Raw genomic sequence first — 17,796 nt, 5'->3', positions numbered from 1 at the left:
CAGATACCATAATCTAATCGTCATAATCAGTTCCCACACTCCGGACTACTCGCCTTGACTACTTCCTTTACCACTTCCTACGTCGCGGACCTGTTTCCCTCCCTTCCCATAGCATTTTAGGATTGCAAATATCTTAATCTAATCGTCATAAACAGTTCCCACACTCCAGGCAGCTCACATTGACTACTTCCTTCAACACTTCCTACGTCGCGGACCTGTTTTCCTCCCTTCCCATAGCATTTCAGAACTGCAGACACCTTAATCTTATCGTCATAATCAGTTCCCACACTCCGGACTACTCGCCTTGACTACTTCCTTCACCACTTCCTACGTCGCGGACCTGTTTCCCTCCCTTCTAATAGCATTTTAGGATTGCCCATACCCTAATCTTATCGTCATAAACAGTCCCCACACTCCGGACCGCTCGCTTTTATTACTTCCTTATCACTTCCTACGTCACGGACCTGTTTCCCTCTATTCCCATAGCATTTTATGATTGCCTTTACTACTTCCTTCACCTCTCCCTACGTCGCGGACCTGTTTCCTTCCCTTCCCATAGCAATTTAGGATTGCAGATACCATAATCTAATCGTCATAAACAGATCCCAGACTTCGCACTGCTACCCTTGACTACAATAATATCGAGTAATCTTCAGTATAATCTTTGCTAAATATTAACAAGGGATTATTTTCCTTTTGTACTGTATTTATAATTTGCTAGTATACTGTGGGTAGTTGGCTTATTACGAACACATGCCACAACTTCAAGTCTTTTGTTTATTTTTTCCTTGTTATTTAATTCAGCCAACATGGTTACCTAGCAACCCATAAGACTAATGTAAAAAAAATGTGATTTTCAGTTTCATTTTTCTACGTAATTAGATTTTTGTTGGCAGTTCTAACTGCAGTAAACTCGTTTTTAGGCCAGAAATAAACTATTTACAACATTTGAAGAAAATCGTCGGAGCCGTATTCGAGATCTTTTTTGCAAGCAAGCAAGCAAGCAAGCAAGCATACATACATACATACATACAAGCAAACATTGCTCGTATTAGAGTATAGGATTATTTTAAGGTTTCGATAATCCTAAAAAGTTTTTTTGACACTGCTTTAGATATTTTACTTTGTTATCCTTTAGAATAGTGTAAAGCTTTTAATCAGTTAGTTTAAATAAATCATAACTTGCTTAAAGTCTGCATTTTGTTAAATACATTTACATTAATCTTACTTCAAGTAACAATCAATCCTATATAAAATACGAGTAAAATTTGAATACTTGTCCACTCGATCTGGGAATCGGCCCTAACAAAATCGTTTATATTTACGGAATAACTAAGTTCTGTGCCAAAAATAAGTTCTAGACCAGTGGTATAGCCAGGAAAAATCTATTTTCGCCATAATATGAGTGCAAACTTTTGAAAATGTAACATGGGCCTTATGAGAAAACATTCCGCCATTGTTGTCATTTTGTTTACATTTTAAGACATAACGTGACGTTCTGTACCCACGGGCACCTTAGCTTGCGCATGCACTAATGGCCTATTTACAAAAGACAGTACAAAAGAAAAGGAGTCCGATGAATACCATTAAGCGATGATTAACAATACACCGATTCGCATAATTTCTGGTGGCCTTACTGAATTATTCCAAGCAGATTATTTCGTTTAATTGTTGTTATTAGTTTTGTGGTAAATATTAGTCCGGAGTGTGGTAACTGTTTATGACGATTAGATTAAGGTATCTACAATCCTAAAATGCTATGGGAAGGGAGGGAAACAGGTCCGCGACGTAGGAAATGGTGAAGGAAGTAGTAAAGGTAAGTAGTCCGGAGTGTGGGAAATGTTTATGACGATTAGATTAAGGTATATACAATTCTAAAATGCTATGGGAAGGGAGGAAAACAGGTCCGCGGCTTAGGAAGTGGTGAAGGAAGTAGTAAAGGCGAGTAGTCCGGAGTGTGGGAACTGTTAATGACGATTAGATTAAAGGTATCTGTTATCCTAAAATGCAATGGGGAGGGAGGGAAACATGGTCCGCGACGAAGGAAGCGGCGCAGGTCCGCGGCGTAGAAAGTGGTGAAGGAAGTAGTAAAGGCGAGTAGTCCGGAGTGTGGGAACTATTAATGACGATTAGATTAAGGTCTCTGTTATCCTAAAATGCTATGGAAAGGGAGGGAAACATGGTCCGCGACGAAGGAAGCGGTGAAGGAAGTAGTAAAGGTGAGTAGTCCGGAGTGTGGGAACTGTTGTACTCTCGCGGCAATGCTACAAAACATGGACACAAAGATAAGCGATCAAATGTCTAAGGTTAGTGACAATGTTGAAACTGTTAGGGATCAACTGATGGAAGTCAATGATACGATAAAAAATATGCAAGATTCTCTAAACTCTCTAACGGTCGATAGTGTAAAACTAAAGGACGATGTAAAGGCAATTGGGAAAAAACAAGAGGAAAATGATAAAATTATAAGTACTTTGCAAACGCGTGTGTGTGAATTAGAACAGTATTCTCGGAAAGACAACATCGAGATCGTGGGTGTAACATTCAAAGACAACGAGAATATATACAAACTTATTGAAGATATCGCCGGACTCATCAACGTCAGATTCTCACGGGCAGAGATTTCAACTGCGCACAGACTTCGAGTGACAAGAGATAGGCCGAACCCATCTATTATAATTAAGTTCGTGTGCCGTGACTACAAGCAACTGTGGGTTACGGAGGCTCGTAAACATAGAAACCGTTTGAATAATACCAATCTCTGCAGCACTTGGACATCAAAACCCTTTTATATAAACGATCACCTGACTCTCCACTACAAAGTAATCCTAAGCAGAGCCAGGAAGCTGGTGCGTCACAAGAAAATCGCCCGCGCCTGGACCAGAGATGGCAGAGTGTTCGCAAGACAGTCTGAAGACCCCGGATGTCGCACCACACTCCTCAACACGATGGCTGACCTAGACGCACTGTACAGCGGTGACCTCTCAGAATCCGAGGATGAAGCAAGTGAAAAGTGAACATTATAGTCGTCTATAGAGGTACTACTGATTTTATGTCACGTTCTATGGCTTTTCCATACATAATGATCAAAGTTAAACCTTAAACGTTATTTTTGTTTTTTATGTAGTGATTGGGTTTAGTTAGTTTGTAAATTTTGAGAATAATATTATACACAAAAGCGGGGGTGATGCAATTTGTTTCATTATTTTTTTTTACTGGATACTTAGAATATAACTGTAACCATTACAATTCAAGTACAGGTATTAATATCTATCATCACCATTAAGTTAGTAAATTTTTGGTACAGTATTGATAATAATGTAATTAGTTTGGAATTAATAAAATTAAGTAGTATATTATTTTTCTATATAACGATCTAGGCTATTTTGTTGTTAGCAGCATAACGGTATAGGAGTATTTCTAATCTTTTTATTTATTCTAATTATTTTCTAACATTCCTAAATAGGTCTGTTAGTCAGATAACATTTTTTTAAATCAACACAGTAATCTAAGTTCCCTACATTTTTGGATGTTGTGCATTTTTTCCATTTTTTCCATAGCATTCTATATTAGTAAAATATTTAGATATCGCAATCGTCCGCGATTGTGCATACCTCAAATAATCTGATTCCGTATCCGAAATATTTCAAAACTATTTTATGTGATCGATAAGTTTTATCTATGCCATAGAATGTTAAAATAAAATAGAGTAGAGTAGACTTTCTGTTAGATTTCTTTTTCTTTTTTTTTTTTTAATAGTTTGCTATCAATGTTTATTTCTAGCTTTATTTTAATCCCTTGTGTGTAGTAATGTATAACGGCTTGGCGCGTGTCAGACGGCTAACATGGACGGAGACGATGACATACTTGGTATTGACAGCTACAGGAACAATGATTGTATGGAGTTTGATACATATAGACAATTTTCGGATTTGTTTACCTTAGAACCCTCAGAGGGGTTTTTAAAAGTTATTCATTTCAATATTCGCAGTTATAATAAAAATATAGATAATGTATTAATTCTTCTTGAAGACTTGAAAGTAAAATTTGACTTAATTGTACTTACTGAAGCGTGGTTGGAATGTGGAAACAATTTGACAGATTTGGAGGGATATGATTTGTACTCAACTGAAATACATTGGAACAGAAACGACGGTGTAATTGTGTATTGTAAAACTGAACTTGGAGTAACATCACAACAGATATCAATGGGTGAGGCGACGGGATTACAATTAGACTTTTACACTGATAACAGGCACTTTAATGTAGTAGCTATATACCGTAGTCCATCTATGAACTATCATTCATTCGTAACTGATCTAAACAACTACTACAGCAATGTTAATAAACACACTACTTACTTTTTTGTTGGTGACATCAATATAGACATTTTACATAGTTGTCAAAATGTTTTTGAAAAATACTATTACTTAAACATACTTTACAGTGTTGGCTTTACTGATTACATAAACAAACCGACAAGAGTAACTGAACGATCTGAGACCTGTATTGACCATTTATTTGTAAATCACTTTGATTATTCCGCAATAAGCTCATGCATACTTAAAACAGATGTTACTGACCACTATGCTATTGTTGCTAAACTTGAATACTGTTCTTCTAAAAATCTACACACAAAAACAGATGACAACGAAACAATCACTTACACAGACCAGAAATTGCTACAAGAGCTGATTGAGCGTCAGCCATGGGACCATGTTCTGGCTCTGCAGGATGTTAATCTCTGCTGCGATGCATTTATTAGTACTTTTGACCATCTTAAATGCCAAGCGACGAAGTCTAAATATAAAACCAGTAGGCATAAGAAACTAAAGCCTTGGATCACAACCAATCTAATTCGTGGGATACGTGAACGTGATAAATTAAGTAAACGTGTAAAAACGCACCCTTTCGACGAAAACTTAAAAGTCAACTACCGTAATTATCGTAATTGGCTAAACCGAGAAATCAAGTCAGCAAAAATTTCCTATTACAAGCAAAAAATTCTCGAATCAACTGGACGGCCAAAAGAATTTTGGAATATAGTAAATGAAATAAGTGGTATAAAGAAAATTCGTGAAAAATTTCCATTAAGTCTTTTTTATGAGAAATCTGATAAGGACGGTATAAAAAAAGTAGCAAACTCGTTTAATAACTTTTTTACAAATGTAGGTAGGAATCTTGCCCAACGCATACCGCAACTGGCTGGACCTCCGCTGGTTGACGATTCAGCGTTCAGAGTCAGACATGAGTTCCGGCTGGAGCCGGTCACCGACAGCCAACTTGAGTGGTGCATTAGGGATTTGCGTGGTGGATCTGCTCCTGGTATAGATGGAATTTCGGCGATTTTATTACAAAATAATATTCCGGCACTGATACCTCCACTCAAACACCTAGTTAATCTAAGCATTCTCTCAGGACAATTTCCTGACCGTTTTAAGATAGCGAAAGTAGTTCCTTTGTATAAATCTGGCACAAAGCAAGAGTTAAACAATTATCGCCCAATATCCCCGTTGAATGTTATGTCTAAGATTTTAGAAAAATGTGTCAAAATACAATTGCACTGTTATTTGGAAGATAATAATTTGTTATCAGAATGCCAGTATGGTTTTAGGAAGAGTAAAAATACTAGTGATGCTCTCTTCGCTATGAATAAATATATTTCGGAGTGTATTAACGGAAATGAAAAAGCATTGACTGTGTTCATTGACCTTGCAAAGGCATTTGATTCCATTGATAGAAATATTCTTTTAAATAAAATGGAATGCATCGGAATTCGTGGTTTGGCCCTAAAATGGTTTAGTAGTTATTTGAATAAACGAAGCCAGTTAGTTTCTATTAACAACAATTTTAGCGATATACGTGAAATAGACTATGGAGTTGTCCAGGGCAGTACGCTGGGACCATCCCTTTTTTTGATTTACATAAATAATTTAGACAAACTTCCAATCACAGGAAAGCTCTTTTTATTTGCCGACGACACTGCAGTTATATTCAAAGGTAATACTTGGGACCAAACATTCAATGTAGCACAAACAGATATGTTCCTTATTCAAAAATGGTTCTCCCAAAATGTATTATCAATGAATGTTTTAAAAACAAAATATATGCCAATTTTCCTCAGACAAAGTAGTGAGCCTCCCACCAACCTCAGACTTGTGATGCATGTTTGTGGAGATCCAGGTGTCTCTACCTGTGGTTGTTTACATTTAGAGAGAGTAGATCATTACAAGTACTTGGGAGTGATATTGGATAGTAGGTTAAGATGGGAACCCCATATTGAATATTTAAAGACAAAACTTAGGAAATTAATTTATGTTTTTAGAAACGTTCGCGATATTCTTAACATTAATGAAATAAAAAAGTTATACTATGCATTTGTCCAATCAGTACTTCAATATGGAATTATAGTATGGGGAGGAGCTAGTAGCAATATTTTAAAGCCTCTGTTTGTCATACAAAAACTAATTATTAAAATAGCTTTTCAATTCAACAGGCGTTTCCCTACAAATGTATTATTCAAAAACACTCAATTACTTTCGGTGCGTCAACTTTTTATCAAAACTTTACTTGTATATACCTACTCTAATCAAGATTTGATAGTGACGCCAATCACACACAACTATTCCACCAGAGGAGCTGTAAATGTAGGTATTCAGGTACCCCGAGTTTTCAAGTCTGCAAACCTTACTAATGCTTTTTATATTGCGAATTTTGTGTATAGGAATATACCATCAGAGATTAGAGATCTACAGGTATCTCTTCCAGTTTACAAACGTTCGGTAAGCAGTTGGCTGTCGGATATTGGGCTCGATCAGTCTGAGACACTTATCGGTTCAGTATACATGACCTAAAATAATTATACACAAGTACACCAAACAATATTTAGCGTACATATATCAGTAACTGCAACTCCATTCACTCGACTACCTTTTATTTAGCATTAACTGTTCCTGTAGCTGTCTCATAGCTTAGTTGTAAATAGTTTTTTGATTAATTTAGTTTTAATTTTTAAGAATATTTCTAATTTGTAATAGAGCTCGTCCCGCGCACAGGTCTTTTACGGCCTATGCGGGACTATTGTTCGTATTTTGTATATGTATATATTGTAAAATTTTGGAAATAAAGCAGATTTTGATTTGATTTGATTTGATTTGATTTGTTAATGACGATTAGATTAAGGTATCTACAATCTTAAAATGCTATGGGAAGGGAGGGAAACAGGTCCGTGACGTAGGAAGTCGTGATGGAAGCAGTAAAGGTGAGCGGTCCGGAGTGTGGGAACTGTTTTATGACGACTAGATTAAGGTATCCACAATCTTAAAATGCTATGGGAAGGGAGGGAAACAGGTCCGCGGCGTAGGAAGTGGCGAAGGAAGTAGTAAAGGCGAGTAGTCCGGAGTGTGGGAACTGTTAACGACGATTAGATTAAGGTATCTACAATCTTAAAATGCTATGGGAAGGTAGGAAAACAGGTCCGAAACGTAGGAAGTGGTAAAGGAAGTAGTCAAGGCGAGCAGTCCGGAGTGTGGGAACTGTTTATAAGGATTATATTAAGGTATCTGCAATCTTAAAATGCAATGGGAAGGGAGGGAAACAGGTCCGCGACGTAGGAAGAGGTGAATGAAGTAGTAAAGGCGAGCAGTCCGGAGTGTGTGAACTGGAAACCAATTGTAACAGTTCGATTTCTGTATCTGAAAGTGAAATACTGAAATGCTATGAGATGGGATGGAAAGATGCCTAAGAAATAGGAATTAGTAAATGCTAGCAGTGCGGAGTGTGGGAACTGGGAACCAATTGTAACAGTTCGATTTCTGTATCTGAAAGTGAAATACTGAAATGCTATGAGATGGGATGGAAAGATGTCCAAGAAATAGGAATTAGTAAATGCTAGCAGTGCGGAGTGTGGGAACTGGAAACCAATTGTAACAGTTCGATTTCTGTATCTGAAAGTGAAATACTGAAATGCTATGAGATGGGATGGAAAGATGTCCAAGACATAGGAATTAGTAAATGCTAGCAGTGCAGAGTGTGGGAAATGTTGTTGGCAATTAGATTAATGTATTTAAAATACTAAAATGCAATGGAAAGAGATGACAACATGTCCACGACGTAGGAAGTAGTAAAGTTTAGCATCGCAGAGTGTAGGAACCGTTTGTGTCAGTTAGATTAATGCATCTCTAATAAATAAATGCTATGAGAAGGGGGGGGGGGGGAAACAATGACGTAGGAAATGGTGAAGGAAGTAGTAATGGCTGGCATCGCAGAGTGGGGGAATGATTTTCCCCGAGCAAAGCTCGGTCTCCAGGTACTGAACATTAAGTCACAAGGTCTTCATCGGTTTACAACGTAAACCTTTTAACGAGACAAAGCAGTAGATTATTTAAATCCTACCTAATATATACTTAATGTGGACGTATTTAAAAATGTACAAGGTCATTGAAGATAAATATTTATAGTAAACTCATATTTTCAATAATCGGCTATGCTTTACATTAAATCTGTTGTATGTTAGAGCTACTGATTATTTTTCCCTTTTGTTTTTAATACATATTTTCTTCGTTTATTTTTTTAACTCATGACATTTTCATTGTTTAATTTGGTAAACATTTGTATTCCAATAAACACTCATGTTTTGCTCCATCCAAAATAAGATACAACGTTTTTTTTTTTGTAACTGGGCTTATGTGTAGTGGACAAGTTATGAGATTAATTATATACTTTTTTATTTAAAATTGAAATGCCAAGTAACTGCTAGACATGGTATTAGCTTTTAGTATATAAAAAAACATCTTAACGTAAAACAGTTCTCGTTTCTTTATAATGTATCCAAGATTTTAATAACTCAAATAGTACAGGTGTAATCTGAAAAGTATAAAACTGAGGTAAAATCAGAGGTACTTATGGTTATAACAACCTTTGTGTATTACACCATGAAGCTGCATTACAATCTCCATAATGTGGAAACAACCGGGAACAAACTGTAGCTGTAAAGTAGAGGTGGATTTCTTTCATCTTAGTTCATTAACGTTACTGTTGCCTTAAACAGTGTACACACGTTACATCAAATATGTTTACTCTTGTTAAATATATTTGAAGGGAGTATTTGACCAACTAAAAGTAAAACATATCTGCTTTCTATGTCATGATATTATTAAATATACGGACAATAACCTTATCGTAATTTTAATGAAACTTACCAAATGACAAGCAACATAATGATAAGCTACATGTTAATAGTTTTGGTAGGAGAGGGGATGGTATTTATTTATGCCAGCAAGAATGAACAGGAGAATACTTTAAAACAGGAAAAGGTGCAAACAAATGAATCTAAATCAAAAGGGAAATTCATTGACATTTTCACCCTCAATGGTAATCGTTATCTTAGTCACTTGCAGTTATAATACCCCCGCCACAGCAAACCTGTAGACTTACTGAATTTCCATTTGCCTCATTGGATTTACACTAAAATGTCTCCTTAAATATACCACATTTATTCCCTATTTAAATAGAATTAGTTTAACAAGTACTTAGGTTTGCTGAAACAGGGAGGGTAAAAAAGTGTTTTTAATGTAAAATAGTAATAGGTACTGTAGTTTAGTAGGAAATCAATGTATTTTCCAAATTTGGTTAAAATATGTTCATAAATAAGTCAACTACAACAGTTGACTTATTCTCTATAAGAATAACATGGGAATTTTAAAATTAAAATTTTTTTGAATTTTTTCCGTTACCCTTAGGCGCATAATAACGCTTCAATATACTAAATTATTTGTTTCTTTAAGCTCTACATAATGGTTTGGAAAGTAATTGTGACATTTTGTGTTTTTAGGGTCAAAAATTGGAAAACCCTATTTGTACCCCATAAAACCCCCATAAACCCCCGTTCCCATAGTACGATCATGCTGGTTCGCGAACTCATTCAAGTGTATCCTGCTTTACACCTTTAAACCAAATGTCATCAAAATCGGACTAAAATTACTCAAGTTTTCACGTTCACAGACACATATATATATACATATAAAAAAACGAATTGTGTTTTTGGCCTCTGGGGACATCAAAATGAAAAAGTAAATCGGTCCCGGGTCTAGGTCTTACCATGCCACATACGGTAATAGCTTACTTCCCTATAGGGAAATTCGCTAAATTTTAAATGTATTTACAATAATATGAAAAGTAGTAAAATTGTGTTTGAATTTGTCAATATGAATCTTACTAATATTATAAATCTGAAAGTTTGTGAGTTTGGGTGTATGTTTGTGTGTGTGTGTGTTGCTCAATCACGCATAAACTACTGGACGGATTGGGCTGAAATTTGGCATGATGATAGCTCACATTCCCGATTAACATTAAAGCATATTCTTATCTCAAAAACCCTTTCGGGCTCCGCCCCAGTGGCTCTGTAGTTCCCCATGTTAATCTTATGATTTTTCATATTTAAAAGTAATTAATGAATCTTAACAGCTGTTTCAATTAAACAAGTTGGTTCTGTTCTATGATGTTCAATAGCATAAAAGTTACAAGGATTACCAACAGGGTGCAGCACTATTATTTTTTTTAATTTATGACAACAGCTAATTTCCAACCAAAAGGTGAGTGAGCGTAGCGAACGAACTTTAACCTGGAGGTGAGTTAGCGTAGCGAACGAGCTAACCTGAAGGCAAGTGAACGCAGCGAACGAGCTCCAACCTAAAGGTGAGTGAGCGTAGCGAACGAACTTCAACCAGGGCGTGAATGAGCCATGCGAATACTTATGAAGGTAAACGGGGCGAAGCCCGCGGGTACAGCTAGTATTACATAAATTTGTCTATAGATATGTTGATAATTAAATAAGGAAGATATATTGAGTATTTTAATTCAGGTTTTATTTCTTGTTAGTCGCTGTTTAAGCTAAGTAGATTACTTTCAACCTTATTTTACGTTCCATTCAATTAATTTTATTCACACAGCTGTTGATATATTCACACACCTTAGATCCAACTTACCCTTTGACTTATATACAAAAAGAAAAACATTCCTAACCATGTACATGCATAATATTAAAGCTTAGTCAAGTAAGGTCCGAACTTAATACAACTTCTTCTTTAATTGGGGTTGGGTATGGTAAGAAATCCAAAACCATTGTTGTATTTTTTCTGTTAGTCAGCAGACTATAGCTATTTCTGGAGCCAAATCTGTTGCCAAGATTCGATTAAATAGTGTGTAAATCTTTTTAGGTATTATACTTAAATCATGATAGGGAGTAGAACAGAATAGGACTTGAAATGTATCAAAAAAAGTTGTGATTTAATGGGTCGATTCCTCACATTGGAACACCAACAGTAGAAAAATTTTAGAAAAGTCGAACCTGTTATCATTTAAATTTAATACTTGTACAATGCTTTAGCGTGTTCATTTTGATTGATTTTGGCCAAATTTATTATTTCAATATTTTTCAGTCCATCAACTTCCTTGTGTGTAAAAAAACTTTTTTTATTTATTTAGGTACAATATATGAAAACGCGGATAAAACTTTTTAACACATTTTTTTAGAGGAGCAAAGTTTAGGGCAATGAGGTTCTTTACTTTGAATCCTAACAAATTTTTTCCTTCTTGCGAAATAATCTTTAGGCAGAAGGGTGAAAGTTTTCTTATACTTTCTATAAAGTCAAGGTGTCCATCATACTAACAAACATCAAGGTACACAATTAAGTTGAAATTTAATTGAAAAACTTATAAATGTCAATACAGCATAATCCACTAGAAACACAGTCTGGTTTGAAAACAAAAACTGTTCATTTGTGGAGTAAGTAATGAATGCAACCATATGAAGTAATTTTGTAATTAGTTTTCGCTCTTAAATAGTTTTATAATTAGTAATTAAACCTAATTAACACATTGTAATTAGTTCTATTTATGGTTATATGCATATTACTTTTATACTATATATTGTTAAAATCGGTTGTCTAACGAGTTGTCATACGAAATCTGTCCAAACATGATGCAATATGCATTTATGATAAATGTGAGTAAAATTCTTGATTTATAACTATTTTATACAACTATTTTCCCTAAACTTGTTTAATGGTTTGGCATGGCTACAAAGGATGAAATGGATTTTAATATATTAAAAGATATGTAATTAAAACGACCTTAAAGAATAATACTATTGGTTTTTCATGACACATTTGGAGTAAAAGCGAACAGTAGGCCTACGCTAGAAAAAATAATAAAAATGTAATAAAACCCGATTTCTGTAACAGTTAAAATCTATTTATATGTACTAAATGAAATTTCACAATTATCAAATCTTAGTTTAAAGACGAAAACAAATTATTATTAGTTTGAGAAAAGTAAGTAAATCATGCTTGATAAGATTTAATAAAAATGCATCCAAAATAAGAACTGCCTACGTTCGTATAAATGTTTTATAGCCTTTTACACAACATATACTTGCCAAACAAGAAATAAATACTACAGGAAAGATTTTCAAGATATAAATTAAATGATAAGGTCAACATAGTAAATGATGGCAATTAGTTTATGTAATTCGTTGTTTTAGGTTATTTTAATTGTTTGCAACTAGATAACTTGAATGTTGGTATTTTTATGGTCTGAGACAAAAGAGCTTACAACCGAGGAAAAACAATTATGAATACAAAATACATTTTTAAAATTACCTACTTAAAAGAAGGCCAACACTCAAATTCTCATAAAAAAACAGAGAGCGTGGTCAGGAGTTAGTATTCAATAGTGACGTCATCGCCTCAATTCACTGGTCACGTGACATCAGCTGCTGCATCACATGGTGACCCCAACAATCCAGCTGGCTTAATGTCAAGCTCTTGGTTTTACCGAACTGTAGCGAAATGTGTTGTTTTCACTTTTTGCTCTAATACAAAGTATTTTCTGGTAGTCTGTTTGATTTACTTACTTTTTAAATCAATTAACTCAAAGTTTAAAACTGTTTCATTCGTACTATGCACATCCTTTTCCAAAGATGCACTTTATATATTACTATATTAGAGATATGGAATATTTAAATATGTTTTAATTTTAAATGTCAAATTAAAACGTAAGACTAAAAGAAAAATTATATCAGAAGATAGAAGTGAATTAAAGAGACCAGAGATGTTTGACTAACATGTAACTTAGTTTCTTTCAAGACCATGTACATTAATTTGCAGTTATAAATTCTAAAGACAATATTTCATGGTTTTGTTTGCTTAAACTTACATTACAGAGCATAACCTACCCAATGTTGAGGGAAATTCCTCACAAAAGGTCCTTATCGTCAAGAGGCACCATACAAGAACCACGAAGTATCATAAAGACGAAAAATGAAGAGGAGTTAGTAAAGTAAGCCACAAAGTTGTTCAAGACTTTCATAATGTGATTCGTAGGCACTAGCTTTGATAGTAAAGAGGAAGTTTGGACTTTGGAAACACCATTACAATCCAAGTAATGACAGTGTTATTTGTTTTAACTATATATTATAGGATTGCGTGTAGCCTATGTATTTATTTTCTTTTTCGTCGGTCAATCAAGTGTAGTTTTAAGTGTTTATATTTTACAGTGTTTTTATGCCATTTGAATGTTAAATACATAGAAAAAAAAATATAGCAACTAAAATAAAACCTTTGTACAACATTCTTCTAACGATGGAGAACTCTGAAAAAAAATGCTTAAAAGTACGAATCATGGAGAAAGCCTGACACTAGACCCAATTTATTGCATAATGATGAATCATACCAAAAATATATGTATGACATCAGTTTTTCATGCCAATATGGTTGTTAAAAAAATAACATATCTCCAGTGTTTTAAAAGTTAGAATGCACATTGCCTATCCCTTTAAAATCACAATGAAAAAAAAAACGTGGAGTATTCAACTAAAACTAGATTTTATCTAATTAAATAAATGTCGAGAAGAATACTAGGAAATTTCACCAAAACCTCTTAGCGCATGCATCCTAAATGCGATGGATTATTTAACTTTTATCAAGAAGGTTATGCCAAATCTCAAATTTTAGACGGCCAACTTAAGAGTGTATTCATATCTACCATTTTTACGTTATTCTCTCAGTCCTAAAAACACACACTAAAAACGGAAACGTAATTTATTTCTTGTTTGCTCTTAGTGGAGAAGGAATTGTAATGATTTTTCTTTCTAAAACAGAATATTTTTTTTCCGGATATTGAAGATGTCTCGTATTGCCAAAATTCGAGTAAAATAGGCAAGACGTCAAAGCATTTCTTTTATAATCTAGGTGTAAAAGCTAGATTTACTTGATCATTTTTTTTTGCGATGTTTTTTTATGTAAATTAAGTATATTTTTACATTTACTATCAATGTTTCCTAATTATGAATCACCTATCTGCAATTTCAAAATATTAGTTTAAAACATGCAATAAATAACTTAGTGTGGAATATTAATTAGTATTAAATAGATGTGCATTGTACAACAACTTTAAATGTAATGTGTGTATATTGACAGTTATATGATATCTATGAGATGAATTGGTCGGTTTGCATCGAGGATTTGAGTATTTGAGACTGGCGAACAAATTGGCAACATTGTTCTAAGCTAAGGATGTCACTGTCAAACCTTCACTCGGTCCTACCTTGTTATTCTACATTTCCTGGTTCTCTAAAGAGTAGAAGATCGTGCATTTAAAATAACGGTAAAACTTTCCTCAACAATATTTAAAATGTGTATCAACTAATTGTGGCCAAAGTATTACTACAGTATGTCCTAATCAACAACAGTCGTCAACTTCTAATGATATGACGAGACGAACTATTTGTCGAGGGAATTCATAAATCAAATTTAATGGTTGTTTCAACATAATCTGGTCTAGTGTATGAGGCCAGACGGTGACGGCTTAGTACTGTTATATGACGTATCAGGCTGAAGAACTACTGATTAACTTGTGTTTTGGTTACTCTGGTGTGGTTAACGTAAGACGAGTTTATTATTTTAGATTGATTTATATTTTGATTCTGATATTGATTCTGATATTGATTCTGATATTGATTCTGATATTGATTTTGATATTGATTTTGATTTTTTAATGAAAAGTAAATGAAACTTCTAGCTAAAAAAACAATTTGGTGTTTGCTATAAGCGTTAACATTACATGTGGAGACTTTTACTTGGAAATCAGAGGGAAATCAGTTTGACCAGTAAACACGCAGTTTTCCTTATTAGTTTTTTTCCATTTTTGATTTAAATTGAATGTATAATTAGAAACACAGTTGATTTGTGTCAAGATTCAAAGTCCCGCTAAAACTCTATGTAAAGTTTTTACAAGTTAGCAATCAAACATATTTTACGGAACAATAAGTTAATAAAAAATAAAAAAAACCTAAAATACTATGACAAAATTATGTATTAAGAGCGAACATACTTACAGAGTCAAATATAAATTTACTATTCGTTTTAAAAGAAGCTATAAAAAAAGTTAATACATATCAAACAGTTTAATTTTAAATATATGGTCAGTCATAAGTTATGTGGTAACGACCAGCTGAATAAACGAATAGTTTTACTGCCTTAAGGACAACAACAATTAACATAACGCAAAATAATAATAATGTTAAGTCCCACAACTAAAAAACAACGTATTTGTATTTTGTTTATTTTACTATATTGTACTCATTTGATTACTGAGGGAGTCGTAGGGTATTCCAGAATCAAATTTGAATTTATATCTTTATCAATAACCAATTAAATGTCTTAAAAAGATTTTCTTTTAAACCTTACTAAGCTGATCTCCTGAACATCTGTGCTGAAGATAGTTTTAGGGCTTATTATGAATATTAACTACAAATTAAAATGATTTGATTTATTTTCTTAGTCTGGTTATCACAAAGTTCTTTCAATGTCCATAACTCCGAAAATAAAAAGTAAACGCATTTCCCTACTTAATTAACACCACATTCTAAAAAGATAAAAATGACGTAATCAACATTTTCCATAAATTTTCTTGTGGCATAAACAAACAGGTACTTATGATAAAACTAACTTTACTTTAACGTTTGATAAAAGTCATATAAGCAATCACTATATCAGCAGATGGGTTAAATGACTAAATTATTAATTCTTATTATCAGGATTTGAATCAACCATGTATCAACTTGGTTATAGTGTTTTGGTGGAAATCGTTGCAATGCAGCATGCTTACATAAGTGTTGGTTGCAATTCATATTCTATTAGTCAATCAACGGACTAGCCACATTAGTCGGTCGAATATTCATTTACTAATATGTCAACCAAAGAATCGATTTGCATGTATCAAGTAGTGCATTTTCTCCCTGTTTTAATTTTAATCAAAATAAAACTAGGTACACAATTTTTTTTAAATTAATTATTGTTCATTTTATTGCTTTCATTTACTTCCTTAGATTGTTTATGACCAGTTTTTAACAATGCGTTTGATATTTTATTTTATCTCTTTAACAAACTTGTTTATTTTCAGTCGTTCTGCAGCGGTAGATGAGGTGTAATGATTACATTGATTGTAAAGTAATGTTAAAATGAGTATTCACTAAAAGGGTGGCAACTGTGACTGTTGCAAGGTGGCATTTGCTTACCATACATTTTATAATTTAATTTTTTTAATGAAATGAAATGCCATAAAACACTTTTAATACTCTATTTACCTAATGTAGTTTCTAGCATCTAAACATTTATTAGTTTTAAACTATTTCAAATAATACAGGAACAAGCATGTGCTGAAATTGACATGTTTTTACAAGTATTGTTTCAAGGAAAACCATTGACATGTTTATAAATACATGCTTAATGGCAGTTTGAATAATTGCATTTACCAACTAGTTTCAGCTGTTAAAGAACTGTTTCCAACGGATTAAAAAGATAAAACAGTAAATCTTCGTGTGGTTACACACTAACAGCACGACTGTTAGTGTACAAATACATACTTAACGGTAAATTTCATAATTTCGTTTACCAACTAGTTTCAGCGCAAAATTGGAGCCGTTTCTAGGCTGTACAGGGATGTCCTACTTGAGACATCTTATGCCAAAGAGGCCTTGTGTCCAGCGATAAAAAAAATAAAATGGCCAATCTTCGTGTACACACACAAACAGCACGAAAGCACGTTAAGATAATGTAAAAATCCTTTGATAAGACTGGACCAGGTGAGAGATGTGTCTAGGCTGAATACGAGTTTGACAGTACTGTATTGTGATGTTGGTTCATTAGTTGGGCACTGTCGATGTGTTAGCACGGTTTGATGAGGTTACTATGATTTAGGTCAGAAAGTGTTACTATCATTCTTTTATGTAGTTAAAAATTTAAAACTGCCAAATAAAAGTTCTTGAAGACATGAAAATAAAGTAAGTGTATGTGAACGAAGTGTAAAACACATTGGCTCTGTTTATATGTTTGCTCTAGCCTATTTAAATAATTTTTTCATAAAATTGATAGGAATTTACTTATACAAATGAACTCGTCATGCCATAATAATATGACTAAATCTTAATTTTTAAAAACCTAACGTGCAATTGTGGCTGGACTTTATATCTTGATATAAATAAGCTATGTTTCAAATTATACATGCAGTTAAATTAATCAGAAATAGAAAACAAACTAATAAGGAAAACTGCGTGTTTACTGGACAACCTGATTTCCCACTGAGATCAAATGAAATGTGTACAAATGTTATGTTAACGCAGTTTGGCAAACACATTATTGTTTTGTTAGCTAGAAGTTTCATTTATAGCTGTAAAGTTGTCATTTAATGTAAAAAATAGAAATATAACTATTCCAAAAGAGTAAAGTGGATTTTATG

The sequence above is a fragment of the Macrosteles quadrilineatus genome, unplaced genomic scaffold, assembly GCF_028750875.1.
Source record: "Macrosteles quadrilineatus isolate MER2022 unplaced genomic scaffold, UCM_ALF_1.0 Scaffold_9__3_contigs__length_116548681, whole genome shotgun sequence".
NCBI lineage: Eukaryota > Metazoa > Arthropoda > Insecta > Hemiptera > Cicadellidae > Macrosteles > Macrosteles quadrilineatus.
The sequence above is the reverse complement of the archived record's forward strand: the minus strand, read 5'-3'. Positions refer to the sequence as shown.